Source organism: Lissotriton helveticus, chromosome 2_1 (assembly GCF_964261635.1).
Source record: "Lissotriton helveticus chromosome 2_1, aLisHel1.1, whole genome shotgun sequence".
Lineage (NCBI taxonomy): Eukaryota > Metazoa > Chordata > Amphibia > Caudata > Salamandridae > Lissotriton > Lissotriton helveticus.
This window is the reverse complement of record NC_136059.1, coordinates 1,304,045,492-1,304,062,522: the sequence shown is the minus strand read 5'-3', so window position 1 is coordinate 1,304,062,522 and position 17,031 is coordinate 1,304,045,492.

The window sequence follows — 17,031 nt, the reverse complement described above, 5'->3', positions numbered from 1 at the left end:
GGCAGGACTACACCTGGTTTGAGAGTCACACGATGGGGTGTGATTTGCATATAACCAACATCAGTTGGACCTTGCGCCCATAGATGCTGCGGGACATTAGACAATCTCGGATCAAAATCTCGTAATACATAGTGACCCTTGAAGTCACGTAGGAACAAGCGTATTCCCTCGGGGGAACAGCAAATAACTGCACCTAATTCTTTCAGTGTTTTAATACCTAACAGATTTTCTGGACATGACTTCGTAAGTAATAGATCAGTAGTGCGGGACAATGGACCTACTTCTAGAGTAACTGGCTTAGATATCTCGTTTACAATAGGCTTTCCTGAAAATCCAAGGGAAACATTTCTAGAGCCTGAGAGCGGAGCCCCTGGAACTTCGGCGTGGCTGATGGTGGTCCTACTTGCCCCTGTATCAATCAGAAACTTTCTGTCTTTCCCTAATACTTGACTATGAACATAGAGACCCTCTTGATCTACAGGTATCTCGATGAGAGGCAAGCCTACCTCCCTCTCTAGGCTGTTTCATGAATATGGCTGATACTCTGGATACTCGGACTGTGCATACTGGTACATCTGCTGTGTAACATGCTGTGTTGCAGCGATAGGCTGCGGTGCTGGAACTGTCTGTTGTGCATTCTGTGGCTGAGAAGTCTGTGAAACTTGTTCTTGTCTAGGCGGACGTGGTCTTTCTTTAGTCTTACCAGTAGCTATATTGTGTTTCAGAACTGCACACTCGTTTATATAATGACCTGGCTGTTTACAATAATTGCATGTCCCTTTAACGGGAACTGCAGGATGACTTGCTTGATTCGTACCCCTCTTCTGACTGTCTGGAGGAACAGATTGTGCAACTAGTACTTTCATTTTCGTGTCTTTCATACGTTTTCTTTCATGATCTTGCTCTTCTCTGATTCTATTCTGGTGGTACTGGAGCATCTGTAACATCTGGGACGGAGTATTAGCTTGCCATGTACTTTCGACTTTCAAAACTCGATTCTTAACTTGTGGACTTGAATTCTCGACTAATTTAGTAACAAAAAGATGAGGGTATGACTCGCTACTCGTCTTGAGGCCACTGTTAATACTGAAGCATTTCTCAAATCTAGAATAAAAATCACTAGTGTCTTCGTCTTGTTTCTGTTTACAGGCTGAGATTGCATCCCAGTCTTCCTTTTTAGTGGCTAATAATCTTGGCAAAACTTGTATCAACAGTTCTGGTAATTCTTTACATTTCTCTCCTAGACCGGTACCTGGTACTCGTATCTTATCTTCAGCTTCTAGAACAGCCCAATCGATCTTTTTCTCTCCCACCTCCCAATCTTTTTCCTTGAGTTTCTCGTATACCCCTGCGGGCAATAAGACTTTTAACATTTTAATAATATCTGGGTACGTGTATTCTCCCATACGGAGCATGTCTTTTAATTCTCGGTGGAACCCTGCTGGATCTTTGTCGTGACAAGGAATTAATTTCTTCATCTCTAAGAGTTCCATCTTTGTAATCGGGGTGTAAACAAACACTCGTTGCATTTCACCATCTGTTGTCCTGACTGGGTGTACTTCTCGTAACGGGTTCTGTCTATCTATGTAAAAGGGTTTACTTTCTGGGGGTGAGACATGAACAAAATGCGGGTTCAAAAACGTTCTATATTTGTGGCGCTGTTCTAGAATGACGCTAATTAAATCGGTACCTAGACCTTTCCATCTATACTGGAGTAACTCGTTCAGGACATCGTGTAACGGACCTGGATCAGAGTGTTGACCCTCATACAGAGTAATGAGGTGCTGGATCATATACATACCCACCAGTCGTTGCTCGGCTGGGGGCAATTTCAGAAACATTTGTGCCACTATTTCGTCTGGGAAAGTGGTAGAATCAGTAATCCATCGGACTGCTGATTGGACTAGTTCTTGTTCATGCATAGTACTTAACTCACTATAACCGATTCGTGACTTCAAAATGTGATCGGTAGCTTGAAATACTTGTTCTAGAGAACCTTGTTCTGGTGCTGGATGATGAAAAACTGTCTTGTGTTCTAGGCATAAATGGCGATCTGGAAATCTAGATTTTCCTACATACGCTATTCTAGTGGGATTCTCGTCGTCTACCTCTTCGGTAGAGTCATTTTCTTTCTCGCTTACTTGTGCTGCTTTACGTTGTTCGTGTAACTTTAGTATTTCTTTACGAATTTTCTTGTACATACTCTCTATACTACTGATAGTCTTGTGCTTACTCTCGGCTATATTATCACTCCACCTTGTCAGGATTCTCATTTCGGCCGGATCTTTAGTCGGGTAATCTTGTTCTCTTATTAGACAATTAATCAGAAACTTTAATATCATGAGCTGGATCTCAGCTTTCCTTTGAGACATGGCTTCGCCAATACTTTCTGGATCATCCCCTGTACGGATGAAACGATATATTCTGTCTAGATCTCCTTTCATATCTGGTAGGGTGTCTAAATACCCGGTCACCCGTCTTACACGGATGGAATATATTACTGTACTATCATCACCTGCAACCGGATCATAGCGGCATTCAGTAAGAGCTCGTCGGATATCTGCAACGGACTTAAATTTGGGCGTACGTTGTAACGCACATTCATGTAACTCGGCCAACGTTCTACGTTGGTGTGGTGGCGGGGTACCAGGAGGACCTCCTCCTGCGGCCCCTAAACTGGAATCGTCGACTGATACTCGTCGTACCGGTGCGGTGGGAAATTGTAATGTAGGCTGGACCGGGGGTACCGTAGCGGGTACTGCAAAGGGTGCCCCGGTGTCTGGGGGAGCAGGAATTGCCTGATTTACAGGGACTGGCGGAACAGGATTTGCATATTCTGGGACTGTGTCGTCCAAGTAGGACGAGATGAAAATATCAGCTGCGGTCGGTTTGTGACGTAGCTTAGTCGGAACTAATGGTGGCGGAAAATTACTGGATGCCTCCGGGGTCGCTTTTGGCAAGCCCTCGGCAAGAAGAGGATACATACCCTTAATAAGGGCATGCCTCTGTCTGTCTGACTGTTCGGTTTTGACTCGTTCACCTATCTCGATTAATTCCCTTTCTTGGGCTCGTTCTAAAGATTCTTTACTTAATTCTTCTCTCGCATGATGCACTCGGCATCCCATGTGCCTGATACAGGCCATCTATACTTTTCCTCTAACTGTTTGGTATACTCTACCCATAAATCTAGATATAATATGGCACTTATGCCATGCTTTTGATACATAAAATGACCTGGACTGTCCCTAGGCGGGACAGGAACTGCTGCTTCTAGCAGACCTTTTCTGGTTTTTAACTGACGTAGTTTAGAAAATAAGGGCATGACTGAACTGTAACCTAGACACAATACGCAATTACAATACACAATGAACACGATAAATACTCCACATTCATACCACGACATTACAATACATGAAAAACATTTAAAATAACAGTTCGAACAGAATACTACCTGGAATACTGAAAACAGAATACATGAATGTTCTCGAGAAACAGAACTGACTAGAACAGAAACTAGATGTACTGCTAAAACAGTACGAAACTCACCGGTCTCATAAAGAGACACGTTAGAACCCGCATCCACCAAAGTGGACACTTCGTTTTGGGTCTGTGTACCACCAACCCACGGACCAGAGTCAATTAGATTGACCCTGTCTAGATACTACCCCAGCAATGGTACTCACCGGGCAGCAAGAACGGAAGGCCTCGGACTGGACTGGACTGCTTCGACGCCGGACGGACGAACTTCGGACTTCTGTTACGGGTGGGCCTCCGGATACCTCGGACCTTGGACTCTCGGCTTGGGCTCTGGTCGGGACTCGCCGCGTTCCTCCACCGCCTCGTCTGGATGCTGGACCGCCACCTCCGTCTCCTCCGTGGGCCTGAGGGATACTTGAAGCAGAAATATCTGCCGGTGCGCAGAAGAGTTCCGTCACGGCTGCAGAGGGTCAGGGGGCCGGCGTGGCTTCGCCGGCGCGTGGGGAAAGGGCAAGTCCCTGTTCGGGCGCCATTATGTGGTATATAAATAAATAATACCGGATCTAGGTTTTACTGGACATAGTAATAACAGATAGCTCAATAAATAAGAGTCAAGATTCGAGGTAGTAGGAGTTTGCAGGTTTAATACAGCATAAAGGACAGGAACAGGACAACCTGCACGGGAATAGAATGACAGGGCCTGACAGGGGGCCCCGACAGCTGTCGGGCAGGATCTGGAATGAGCGCGCTAACTTTAATAACAGTACACAAGCATATATACTAAAACAGTTGCATTACAGTGAATACAATAGGCGGAGCAGTGGGTGTGGTCAATAGCAGTCGCGAAAGATAAGGGTGAAAGTAGGTGTAACAAGAGGCGTGTACATAGACATGTGATGTAAACGTAACAGAATATGTCATAAATGGGGCGGAAACATGGAGGGGGCTACCTAAGGAGCCGGGACCTCTGACCTAATGGTGCGCGCAAACTGACAATGACGTGTTACTAGGAGAAGCTGGGGGCTATGAACTCTGTGCTAGGAGTAGAGACTGAAGTCTGGAGAGTCAGGGCGACATGTACCTAAACCCTATCTAGTATCTAATGTTTAGAGGACATGTTGATATAAACTAAGAGTCAGGAGGGGAGGGCTAACAGACTCTAAGACTGGAGCATGCATTATTCTACATGTAGTGCGTGTTGAAGAATATTAAATGACCATTAATACACTATTTCTCTTACACGGAGACGTAAAGGCTAGACAATGACGGAAACTATTGATGCGATTCAGTAGTTTAGGAATGCAGAGAAGGAGGGCTGGACTGATAACTAGAATCATAACATACTCTTGGCAGACTCAGAGGCAGAGCCAGGCTGAGCCGGGCACTGCGAGGCAGGAAGTAAGTGAAGGGTCGAGGATACAGGTGGGGGCTGTATCGCTCCTCAGCGAGGATTCAGGAGACAGGAGCTGAATCTGGTGTCCAGGCCCTTTTGAGGCCTAGAGACGGGGAATTTACAATGAAATAACGTGCACACTGGGAAACGTGGCAACGTAACTTTACATAGGCCTGATACTCGTAGCTTTCACGAGAACTGGAAACTGGCATACTAGAGATGGACACAACTATAATTGCATCTTAAATCGAACAGGGGGAATACATATGCATATTAATCATGCACACATAACATAAGATGGAGGACACGTAGGGACACAGAACATGGCAAAATTTACTTTTCCACACAGGTCTGGGCATACCCTGCCAACTTAGGCTGAACAAAGCAAACTTAAGGAGATGATGGACGGTGGGTGTCTGAAAAGTTTCAGTTCTCCGTCCATCACCTCCTTGTGTTTACTTTTATGTGGGGACTTCAGTCTGTTTCTGAAATACATGTTTGGGGTGGGTGACAGCTGTTTTCCTGCATTCTTATTTGACAGCCACACACAAAGGAAGGGTAGGTGTGACTGCGTAGCCATCTGAGTACTGATGGAACTCCTGAACAGGATGGGAGGGACGAGTTGATACTTTACACCTGAAAGGACAGTGTCCTTCTCCTACACCAAGGGTTGCATACCCCCCCAGTAAAGAGTCTAGAGCTAGGGCTGGAAAGGCTTGGTCTTCTGCACTTCAAAGCATCTTTTTGAAGTTTCCCTACTTCAAAGGTCCAAATGGGTATAAGTACTGGCGCTCTGCACCATGAACTCAGAATACTTCAAGAACTGACGACATTGTACTAGGAAGAAGGACTGCTGTGCTGCCAGGGGGGACTGCCACTTTGCTGAACTGCTTTGCTGGCCTGCTGTTCTTGCTTACTAGTGAGGAGGACTGGACCTGCATCTCTACATCCAGGAACTTAAGTATTCTCCACAGGCTTGTTGGCTTGCCTCCTGTGTCTGAAGTTTCAGGGATATTAAAGACTTCACTTTAATCATCAACTCAGCACCTGGACTTTTCTTGCTGTAAGTCTTGCTCTGAAAATAGGTTCCACTTGAGTCCCGGGCACTTGGAAGTGAGTTTAAAGTGCTGCATCTTCAAGAGCCTGTGCATTGATGCTCCTTCCGCTGATTGAAACTGATGCACTGCCTGCTGTGAGTTTGGGATTGACGCATCACAGCTACTGCAAGAACTAGGACTAGCGCATCGCACTTTGAACCACCACATTAACTCCATGCAAATTGCTTCAGAACCAAGGTATCACTGTCATTGCGTTGATTACATTGCTGGATCGCCACTGTAGCCTGGATTAACCTGGCATATCTCATTTGGAACCTCTGCATTCTGGAATCAGTGCTTTGTCCAAGGAACCGATGCATCGCCACTACTGCATGGAGAAATCCAGCGCAACCTCTCAACTGCTTGAGTATCATAGGTGCATCGATCAACTGCCTCCCACATTTTGTGCTGCAACAAGGAATAAGGTACTTCTGCTCTATGGGCCCTGCGTGGGTCCTGTAGTCGGCCTCCACTCCATCATGGGTGGCCTGAATTCCTGACTTTGTCTCCTTCCAGTGGCACCAGTCAACGCTTTGAGTGATTTTGCTTTTAAGCGCTATTTTTACATTTATTTTTTTAAATAATATATTGACTTTTACTTATTGGATTATTGTCGTTTTGGCCTTGTTTTTATTTTTAAAAAATCATCATCTACTTTTCAAAAATGTTGTAGAGTCTTTTTGTGGTGTTTTCACTGTGTCACTGTTGTAAGTGTTGCACAAATACTTTACACATCACATCTTAAGATGAGCCTGACTGCTCCTTGTCAAGCTACCTGAGGGTGAACACAGGTTGTATAAATAATATACCCTGACTAGGATTGTGGTCTGTTCTTGGACAGGGCGCAAGCCTCTGCCATCTACAGATCCAATTTCTAACACATTCCAATGATGTATTTTGGACACCATTTAACATGGATTTATAAGAAACATAAATATGCCAGTTAGGTGTTAGCCATTTTGACATGTTTTAGGCATCGGAGCACATGCACTGGGGCCTGGTTAGCAGTGTCCCAATGCACAGACTAAAAACCCGGCAGCATCAGTCTACAAAAAAAGGGAGTGACCACTCAGAAAGAGGCACTTTCTCACAGGAGGCAAGTCCCCATTTCATCACAGGCACAGCTACAGCAGTTGAGATGGTGGCAGATGACTGTGGTGCTGGCAACCCATCAAAGAAAAACCAAAGGTGGTGATGGACGGAGCGTTGACAATACAAACACTCACCCCAAGTCAACTGATCTGGGTTTAATCCATCACCGTTCTTTAGCTCACTCCGCCACCCCAGTTCAGACATGGCCATATGCAAATCAGTCTGACCCTGTGCCTCATGGGAACAGTCCAGCCCGAACTGCCAAGCCATGTCTTCCCTGGACCGGAATCAAGCTTCCCAGGACTGGTTTCTGGCATTGCAGCCGTCTTCAGCCGGGCTTGCTTGACTCCAGTGGCAAAGTGAGCAAGGGACTCACGTCTGAGCATACCCTGCCAACTTAGGGCGAACAAAGAAAAACCAAAGGTGGTGATGGACGGAGCGTTGACAATACAAACACTCACCCCAATTCAACTGATCTGGGTTTAATCCATCACCGTTCTTTAGCTCACTCCGCCACCCCAGTTCAGACATGGCCAAATGCAAATCAGTCTGACCCTGTGCCTCATGGGAACAGTCCAGCCCGAACTGCCAAGCCATGTCTTCCCTGGACCGGAATCAAGCTTCCCAGGACCGGTTTCTGGCATTGCAGCCGTCTTCAGCCGGGCTTGCTTGACTCCAGTGGCAAAGTGAGCAAGGGACTCACGTCTGAGCATACCCTGCCAACTTAGGGCGAACAAAGAAAAACCAAAGGTGGTGATGGACGGAGCGTTGACAATACAAACACTCACCCCCAGTAAACTGATCTGGGTTTAATCCATCACCGTTCTTTAGCTCACTCCGCCACCCCAGTTCAGACATGGCCATATGCAAATCAGTCTGACCCTGTGCCTCATGGGAACAGTCCAGCCCGAACTGCCAAGCCATGTCTTCCATGGACCGGAATCAAGCTTCCCAGGACCGGTTTCTGGCATTGCAGCCGTCTTCAGCCGGGCTTGCTTGACTCCAGTGGCAAAGTGAGCAAGGGACTCACGTCTGAGCATACCCTGCCAACTTAGGGCGAACAAAGAAAAACCAAAGGTGGTGATGGACGGAGCGTTGACAATACAAACACTCACCCCCAGTCAACAGATCTGGGTTTAATCCATCACCGTTCTTTAGCTCACTCCGCCACCCCAGTTCAGACATGGCCATATGCAAATCAGTCTGACCCTGTGCCTCATGGGAACAGTCCAGCCCGAACTGCCAAGCCATGTCTTCCCTGGACCGGAATCAAGCTTCCCAGGACCGGTTTCTGGCATTGCAGCCGTCTTCAGCCGGGCTTGCTTGACTCCAGTGGCAAAGTAAGCAAGGGATTCACGTCTGAGCATACCCTGCCAACTTAGGGCGAACAAAGAAAAACCAAAGGTGGTGATGGACGGAGCGTTGACAATACAAACACTCACCCCTAGTCAACTGATCTGGGTTTAATCCATCACCGTTCTTTAGCTCACTCCGCCAACCCAGTTCAGACATGGCAATATGCAAATCAGTCTGACCCTGTGCCTCATGGGAACAGTCCAGCCCTAACTGCCAAGCCATGTCTTCCCTTGACCGGAATCAAGCTTCCCAGGACCGGTTTCTGGCATTGCAGCCGTCTTCAGCCGGGCTTGCTGGACTCCAGTGGCAAAGTGAGCAAGGGACTCACGTCTGAGCATACCCTCCCAACTTAGGGCGAACAAAGAAAAACCAAAGGTGGTGATGGACGGAGCGTTGACAATACAAACACTCACCCCCAGTCAACTGATCTGGGTTTAATCCAGCACCGTTCTTTAGCTCACTCCACCACCCCAGTTCAGACATGGCCATATGCAAATCAGTCTGACCCTGTGCCTCATGGGATCAGTCCAGCCCAAACTGCCAAGCCATGTCTTCCCTGGACCGGAATCAAGCTTCCCAGGACCGGTTTCTGGCATTGCAGCCATCTTCAGCCGGGCTTGCTTGACTCCAGTGGCAAAGTAGGCAAGGGACTCACGACTGACAATACCCTCCCAACTTAGGGCGAACAAAGAAAAACCAAAGGTGGTGATGGACGGAGCGTTGACAATACAAACACTCACCCCCAGTCAACTGATCTGGGTTTAATCCATCACCGTTCTTTAGCTCACTCCGCCACCCCAGTTCTGACATGGCCATATGCAAATCAGTCTGACCCTGTGACTCATGGGAACAGTCCAGCCCGAACTGCCAAGCCATGTCTTCTATGGACCGGAATCAAGCTTCCCAGTACCGGTTTCTGGCATTGCAGCCGTCTTCAGCAGGGCTTGCTTGACTCCAGTGGCTAGGGGCCCGATTCACAGAATGAACTTAAGACTAAATCCTAAACTTACTACTATTTGGTATTCACAGAATGCACTTACTACTTTCGGGATTCACAGAGTGAACTTACTACTTTCGGGATTCACAGTATAAACTTACTACTTTCGGTATTCACAGAACAGATTTAAGACTACTAACTCTAAGTCCGAAATCGGGGAGTAAATTCCGGCCCAGAGGCGGAGCTTCCAGCTTGGGGGCGGAGCTTGCAGCCCGGAGGCGGAGCTTCCGGCCCGGAGGTGGAGCTTCCGGCTCGGAGGTGGGGATTTTTGCCATGCTGAAATCTCCAACTCTGGGCCGCAAGCTCCGACTCCGGGCCGGAAGCTCCGCCTCCAGGCCGCAAGCTCCGCCCCCAAGCCGGAAGCTCCGCCTCCGGGCCGGAATTTACTCCCCGATTTCGGACTTAGAGTTAGTAGTCTGAAATCTATTCTGTGAATACCGAAAGTAGTACGTTTATTCTGTGAATCCCGAAAGTAGTAAGTTCACTCTGTGAATCCCGAAAGTAGTAAGTGCATTCTGTGAATACCAAATAGTAGTAAGTTTAGGATTTAGTCTTAAGTTCATTCTGTGAATCGGGCCCAAAGTGAGCAAGGGACTCACGTCTGAGCATACCCTGCCAACTTAGGGCGAATAAAGAAAAACCAAAGGTGGTGATGGACGGAGCATTGACAATACAAACACTCACCCCCAGTCAACTGATCTGGGTTTAATCCATCACCGTTCTTTAGCTCACTCCGCCACTCCAGTTCAGACATGGCCATATGCAAATCAGTCTGACCCTGTGCCTCATGGGAACAGTCCAGCCCGAACTGCCAAGCCATGTCTTCCCTGGACCGGAATCAAGCTTCCCAGGACCGGTTTCTGGCATTGCAGCCGTCTTCAGCCGGGCTTGCTTGACTCCAGTGGCAAAGTGAGCAAGGGACTCACGTCTGAGCATACCCTGCCAACTTAGGGCGAACAAAGAAAAACCAAAGGTGGTGATGGACGGAGCGTTGACAATATGGGAACAGTCCAGCCCTAACTGCCAAGCCATGTCTTCCCTTGACCGGAATCAAGCTTCCCAGGACCGGTTTCTGGCATTGCAGCCGTCTTCAGCCGGGCTTGCTTGACTCCAGTGGCAAAGTGAGCAAGGGACTCACGTCTGAGCATACCCTCCCAACTTAGGGCGAACAAAGAAAAACCAAAGGTGGTGATGGACGGAGCGTTGACAATACAAACACTCACCCCCAGTCAACTGATCTGGGTTTAATCCGTCACCGTTCTTAAGCTCACTCCGCCACCCCAGTTCAGACATGGCCATATGCAAATCAGTCTGACCCTGTGACTCATGGGAACAGTCCAGCCCGAACTGCCAAGCCATGTCTTCTCTGGACCGGAATCAAGCTTCCCAGGACCGGTTTCTGGCATTGCAGCCGTCTTCAGCCGGGCTTGCTTGACTCCAGTGGCAAAGTGAGCAAGGGACTCACGTCTGAGCATACCCTGCCAACTTAGGGCGAATAAAGAAAAACCAAAGGTGGTGATGGACGGAGCATTGACAATACAAACACTCACCCCCAGTCAACTGATCTGGGTTTAATACATCACCGTTCTTTAGCTCACTCCGCCACCCCAGTTCAGACATGGCCATATGCAAATCAGTCTGACCCTGTGCCTCATGGGAACAGTCCAGCCCGAACTGCCAAGCCATGTCTTCCCTGGACCGGAATCAAGCTTCCCAGGACCGGTTTCTGGCATTGCAGCCGTCTTCAGCCGGGCTTCACTTGGCCACTGGATTCAAGATAGCCTGGCTGATGAGGATTATGTATCCGAAACCGGTCCCAGGATGCTTGTTTCCGGTCCATGGAAGACATGGCTTGGCAGTTCGGGCTGGACTGTTCCCATGAGGCACAGGGTCAGACTGATTTGCATATAGCCATGTCTGAAATGGGGTGGCTGAGTGGGCTAAAGAATGGTGATGGATTAAACCTAGATCAGTTGACTGGGGGTGAGTGTTTGATTTGCTCAAACGCTCCGTCCATCATCCCCTTTTGTATCGCTTTGTTCGCCCTAAGTGTGGCAGGGTATGCTCAGACGTGAGTCCCTTGCTCACTTGGCCACTGGATTCAAGATAGCCTGGCTGATGAGGATTATGAATCCGAAACCGGTCCCAGGATGCTTGTTTCCGGTCCATGGAAGACATGGCTTGGCAGTTCGGGCTGGACTGTTCCCATGAGGCACAGGGTCAGACTGATTTGCATATAGCCATGTCTGAAATGGGGTGACTGAGTGGGCTAAAGAATGGTGATCGATTAAACCCAGATCAGTTGACTGGGGGTGAGTGTTTGATTTGCTCAAACGCTCCGTCCATCATCCCCTTTTTTATCGCTGGCAACCCATCACCTGCACGAGAGACACTTAAATTGTGATAATGTACATTTATCAGGCCCCCTTTTTGTCATTTGCCCTATGTGGTAGAATGTTGTCTTGGCACGTGCAGACTAATTGCTAAGTGTGGCAGTGGTGAGATAAGACAATATAAATTGCATATGTCCCAGCTGTGTAGTTGTGACAATCATAATAGTGACATATACCTGACTGAGTGACATGCATGTGTGGTAGCCCAGTCCAGTGAAAGACTTGCCATAGTTAGAGCTGTTGCTGCTGGTGCTCTTGCTTAATATATGAGAAACACAAGACCTTCAGAAAGGTACAATAAAAATATCAATCTAAGTATTTCTTATTTGTTCATGTGTAAATGAAGCAAGCTGTAAGGCCCAGGCATGTGTGGGATGTATGCCTATGTGTGAAGCTGAAGATGGCTACTGTTCGTGGGCAAAGGAACATGAGTTAGAAATCAGGAGACAGATGAAATTTAGAGGTATGTTGATCTTATTTGAAAGGACATTAAATTTTCTGGTACAAGCTGGTTAAAAGCATGTCAGAGTGACTGGTTCAGATGATACACTTATTGAGGGAGAAAATATGGCCTTGTTATCTGGAGATCTATCTATGTAGACCCTTTGCCTCCTCTACCATGGCAACTTATCCTTCACATACCTCTTCTCATTCTTTCATTTTCTCTTGATACACCCCAAGGTGCAGGCCTTGATCCTCAGAGGATTTCACTGTTAGTGATCCCTTAATGCATGTTAGCTTTTGCAACTCCACTAAGAGTGAGGGATCTGGTATGTAATTCCTGGTTGTAGTCAATGATGAGGATTTCTAATAATAGAATCTCTTGTTCAATGATGTTGCTTTTTCCCTGTTTATGGTGGTATACAGCTTGAAGCTGTTGCAAGTGTGTGGATAAATTATGTCATACAGCACATGCGGTAATGGACAGAGTCCAAGAAGTAGGCTTGAAGTATGTGCTTGAAATTACAATTCTTACATGATATGTCCGGTTCTGGTTGGTTTGTGGAATAATGCGTCCACTGTAGGGTCCTATGTTCAACCTCATGGTCACAGGTTCTAATCCTGGCAGATTCACTCAGCCTTTTATCCTTTCAAGGTCGATAAAATGAGTACCATTGATTTGGGTAAAAATTTGAATCTGTTATTCAGTGCCAAGATATCCTTGGGTAAACATGATCTTTACAAATACACATTTTGCTGTATGTGTCATTGTACTCTGGTTTTCTTCCCTGTACTGTATGTTCATTGGATTATGCTGTGTAGCCATAGAAATTTTTCTATGCATCAAAAAAGAAGGTTTACCTAAAGCAAAGTCATAATGTTACCGATATGGGCATGCAAATGTTTCTGTTATGCTCTCGTAATTTGAAACATTGAACATTATAAGAAATAGGTGCAATTTTAGATGTTACGTAAGTGACATTTTTGTACAGTATTTTGTTGGAGGAGACAGATTTGAGCAGAAAATGTCTCACAGGAGATTAGTCAAGCAGAATAGGTACCACAAGATACATTTTCTTCCTGAACCAGTCCCCTTGGTCTTATCTCAAGTGACGTTTTAATGCAAGGTATAGCTTCAGGTTCAATTTTCAAATGAGGCACCTCAAAGTGCATTTTGTAGAATTTATATGTAATTTTGCATAATCTTCGCAAAATGTAACAACATATCAGAGGAAAAAATTGCATGATTTCCTACACTGCTAGCTAGTAATAGTAACATTACAGTCTTTATGGTGTATATTTGTCTCCGCCCACTGATTTACATTGTTGAGAAAAGGTGTGGTCTCATTTGGTGTATCTTTACTATTTGTAAATTGTTAATCACATCCAAGTGTAGAAATACACACAACACGCAAGAGTAGGCATACTAATATGGGTGCTAATTATATATTCAGAAAATTACCTTTGTGAATTGTGAATACTTCGTTAAGGTGACATGGAGATTCCTGCCACCTTCAGTGTCATGTGTTCTCAAAATGGTTGGCCAGGTACTTTCTGTATAAGTTGCAGAATCCCCATGAACCACAGGGGCTGCATTTGTATGTAGTGTCTTGGGACTTAGAAAGGATGAAACCCATTTGACTCCTTAGAACTGTGAGGTAAGTGTTAGAGCAGAATGTACTGAAGAATGGTTTAGAATGTTGATTTTGCATTACACGTAGATGAATAAAGATATACATAACTAGTCAGTAAGTCAGTCAAAATACTTTATTCGGGTCAACTGAGTCATAAATGTCATAGCAGATTAAAAGAAAAACATATACAGTATTAAAATTCATAGGATTGAGGGAAACACTTGCTAAAAAAGTACTAAAACAGGTATTAAATACACCATAGAAGAATAAATAGTCTTTCAATAATAAGATCCTACCTGTATGGCACTTATCATGAAATTTAAAATGGTATTTATAACGGTTTAGTTTCCTAGGCAGTGTAAATAAGTAAATGCCGCCACATTGAATCTGCTTTTTAATGCTGGTATGTAGGACGGAGAAACCACACTCATTGTGCTGTGTAAAATGTGCAAAAAACCAAAAAGTTTATAGTGCTTTGTTCTCCTGGGAATTCACAGTAACAGCTAGAAGAGACGAAAACCATGTGCCTTTTATTGGGAAAGCTAGCTGAAAGTGTCAGAAGAAACCTGTGCCTCCCATTTATAATGATCTGTAAATAAAGTGCAGGAGTGCAGGAAAACCCCTAAGTGTGTTTTCTAGCCACCCTGCTTCAGTCTCTGCCCTGTCCTTTGTAATGTTTGATTAAAGAGTCTTTAGAGTTTGTATTCTAAGTTAGGGAAATGGTCAACAGATGATTGTTATATTTCAAGTAGGTACCCTATTATAGGCTCAGGTAACATCATAACCCTTTACCTATATTCTCCCCTACATTACATACATAACAGTTCTTAGGGACTGTCCTTTTACCTAGATACGACACTGAACACATATAGCGGGAATTTCCTTGGTAAAAATCTCATACATTATGCATGAGGATTCTTGGAAGCACAGCAGGACTACCATCTCCTGTATAATATCCATTTATAACTTTAATTCCTGACACCATCCTAAATCCGACAAAGTAATACAGAGAGGTAGAACCCCTGGAGAGACCTATGGGTATATATTCATTACATTTGCTAAGACAGAGAGAGGAGACTAGGACTTCCCGGCCAACACACTATCCAAAGATGCTGAAATTCCTGCATGCAGATACCCCAGCTTGCAGTGGTCTAACATCCCTTGCGGGGTCTCCAACCCGAGACCAGGATGGGGTCCTACAATCTCTCAATCCAGGTAAGGGGGTTGACTTTATCCTAGAATGATTCTTGGCTTAACACCTACACACATGCTAGGTACACTTAGGTACATCTAGTTAGGAAGGCATCGTAAGAGTAAGCACTTTTTATTATCATGTATTTTATATACTCATATGTATTCATGATTATTGCAAGATGGTAGAACTCTATAATCCTTTTACTTTCATAGTGCTTCTAATCATTTATATCTTTTACTGACTAGTGGTTGTTGCAGCTCATCTATTTTACACTAGAATAACGACTGTTCAATAAATGCCTATTGAAAAATGTCCAGAACGCTTATTCTGTCTATCTCTCTGAGACTACGTGAACACGAGTAACTGAGCGAAAAGTAATACACTGTTTCCACGGTCCTGAGGGATCAGGTTTGTCATGTTCAATGGTTACCAAAAACTATTCTCTCCTTGGTAAGAGGATATTCTAGTGGAAATGTTAGCTAGCTGATACAGAAGGCCAACATACCCGGTGGGGGTGTTTAGAATCAGTCTGGCACCAGTCCTACAGTGTATTTTGTTCAAATGTGCAGAACCTGTATACATTTTTACAGGAACTACACGACATGGCACCACCAATGTTGGTTGGGAACTTATTTAACAGTCAAAACTGAGTAGTTCAGTCGTGCTAGTCTCAGAGACCCCTACTCACATTTCCCCAGAGACGTGTGTAGTGGAAGGTTACAAAATGAGTCAGAAAAATTCTATTAATTGACTGTTGGTTAATTAAGCTTGAAGGACACATTATTCTTAAATAGTGCATAACACCATATCTTAGTTCCCTTGGAACACTATTCTTTAATAAAACAATGACTGAGCCAGTAGATAAAGTAAAACAAGATCTACACCTCGCAGCCGTAGAAGAAGTTGCAGACACTATTCACGTTGCAGAAAATGTTAGAAATGCCATCACCATAAAACTAGGTGCACATGGTTTAACAGCCATGGGTGGACAAGTAACATTTGTGATTGAGGCACACAAATCATTTAGAACAGAGGTGTTCTATTCATGGGTTACATTCCCAGTTGTGAATGCAATAACAAAGGCATTTCATTACTACACAGAAGATGAAATACTGTACAAATATTGTCCCTATGAGAACATTGAAATTCCACCAATTTATCAGGAACACTTATACTGGTTTAAAGGCGCCATCCCCATACAAGAAATTGAGTAAGACTGTAAGTCAGGATGTGGTGTGTAGGCCCGCTTGGCCTACACACCACATCCTGACATTGAAATAATGCCAGCAGGAGACTTACTTACACTTCATAAAGAACTAATAAAACTGTACAGAAATATGACACAGTTTGTGATGAGGACCCTCATGGTTCAACCAGCAACGGCTACAATAACAAGTCCAGTTCAAAATTCAACAACTAAAATCACACCACAAATGTTACACGCAGTAATGGATAAAATGCCCGCAAAACATGAACAAATGCCAGTCTGGGTAGCTCAAAAGATAACACAGCTAGAAGCAGTATTCCCGAATACAAGCCCATTTGAAAAACACAGAATGTTAAAAATCTGCTTGCACGTGGGAATAACACCATAATTAGAGGATTGTACCTCATGGGGTACAGTTTTTCGCTGCCATATATATCAGGACTCATGGTATCCCATCGTTAGCAGTAATACCGGATGTATTAAGACAAATTCAAAATGAGTTCGGAGCAGAATGTGCTCTAAACTTAGGGATGAAACTACCAGGTTTCAGCTATAATATTAGCAAATATTAAAGGGGAAGCAGCATCTGTGGCAATCCGACAACGCTTAAGGGAGTGGGTTAATATAAAAATTTGGGGCACCAAGTCTTTCAAATCTTGTTTTAATGCACTTAAGCCATGGGATATCCAGACAATTGTCCAGCTTTAGACAGTCCTGTAAGATTGACCTGCATAGATGAGCTTCTGGGT